Source organism: Schistocerca piceifrons, chromosome 1, assembly GCF_021461385.2.
Source record: "Schistocerca piceifrons isolate TAMUIC-IGC-003096 chromosome 1, iqSchPice1.1, whole genome shotgun sequence".
Classification (NCBI taxonomy): Eukaryota; Metazoa; Arthropoda; class Insecta; order Orthoptera; family Acrididae; genus Schistocerca; species Schistocerca piceifrons.
Genome location: NC_060138.1, coordinates 1,254,498,276 through 1,254,500,238, shown reverse-complemented (window position 1 = coordinate 1,254,500,238; position 1,963 = coordinate 1,254,498,276).

The window sequence follows — 1,963 nt, the reverse complement described above, 5'->3', positions numbered from 1 at the left end:
TGCGGGGAGAATTAAATGTCAGGCAGGTAATATTAATGGGATTGTAGTAATCTTCAGAAGTGACCAACGGTCACAAGGGAACCACGTGCAGCAATAAGTTGAAATACTTCCGTGTGCTTAAGTTAAGCTGAATTACTAGCGTGCTTACAATAAGTTGAAATATTTAAGAAATGGCGTGTGCAGGACTTGAAATTAGAGACGAGTACTTCCACATGGTGAGTACTGTGTGAGTCTCAATCTGTGTATGAGACAAAGGATAAAGAGAAGTACTCGTCCATGGTATCAGATGAGGACTCGCGTGTGTGATGAGTATGTTCTTAATATTACGTTGCGTGATATGATTCCGTGTGACGCTAGATTCAGACTCTGAGAGAGAAGCTAGGTGAGTCGGCCGTCTATCCAGCAACGCCACTTGGCTTGCATTGCACAGGAAGACGTGCATATATCTCCAGAGTTCATAGTTGGAAAGTAGAATTACGAAGTGGGGCAGTGTCGTGTGAAACTGGGATAAATATTAATTGAAGTGGGAAAGCTTAAAGTGATAATGTTGTGACTATTCCCTGTGTAGTATTTCATGTTGTAGTGTGGTGTATGTCATGTAATTTAAGTATGTGTGGTTTGCATGGGAGAATAGCAAGGTAGTTTCAAAAGATTAGTGGGTTATGCTTGTTCCTCCTGTACCGCTCGGTCTGGAGGAAAGTTTCGTGATGATGATTGTGAGAGTTGAAGTGTGAGATATAATAAAAGATCCACCATCCTATCCAGAAAGTGCACTGTAGCGTTAAATAATTACGAGACCATAAGGTAGAGAATCACCAATGTTAAGCCATGCCCACTGGGCGGAATTTCTCATGTGTTATTGTTGTAGGTTATAGAATTTGTGTGTTTAGGTTATAGAATTTATCGGAATAAATAAGTTAGTGAAAAGAAAAAGATTGGTGGACTTTTCCTTCGAATTGTATGTTGTCATGATGTCCCAAATTTATAATGTGTGCGCCATTCATATTCAGTGCGGTGGCCACGTGTTGATAAAAGCCGTTAAATAAAAGAAAAAAGAAAATGTGGTACTGCCAGTGTGTAGTGAACAGTCAGAGTTCTGCAAATTACTGATAGTCAGATGTGCGTTTCCGTTGCGTATTATTCATACAGGAGGTTGATTAGTGACTTAATTGTGAGTACGAGAGTTCATGTTACTCGATAAATAAGAATGAATCCACTCGCTAGGCAGACCACTCATCTTGCAGGCCTGACTGCTTGATGCCACAGTATGAGCAAGGCATGTGGGTGCCTCTCATAATTTCGACCCTGCCAGGATGTTTTGCCAGGATATTGTGGCGGGATATTTTGCCAGGATATTTTGCTGTTAGGGTTTGCTGTTAAGATTTTTTTATTTGATGGAATATATTGTGATAGCGCTAAGAAGTAAAATTATTTTTTGTTTGCAATTTCTTTCTGGATTGGTGAGGATCTTTTATTTTTTTATGTAATTAATTGCTATATCGTCCAAGGCTGGAAGATCGTTGCATTTTTTTTTTGCGTAATGTCCGTAGTAACTAGGTCGCAGTCAAAAAGTGTAGTCACCATGGAGAATAGTGATTCTAGCGTGAACGTAGCAGTGCGGCAGGAAGTAGGTGTCGACCATGGGCTAATGAGCGGGAACGGCAAACACTCGGAAGGGGCTCAATTGTTCAGCGGACCGCGGCTGGGTGATCCTTTATGCGGCGGGCTTTGTCCACAAACGGGGGCTTTTCCCGACGGCGCGGGCGAGCCGGGACTAGGTCAGGTATGCAGTGAAAGTGCAGCTACCCTTAGCGAAGATAGGGGTTCTCAGGCGAATGAGGTGAGCGCACCGAAAGTAGCAAATGACAATGTGCTACTGCAGTTTTTACAGAGGATGGATAGAGATAATAAGGAATGATTGGAAGCGATGGATAGAGATAATAAGGAAAGATTGGAAGCGATG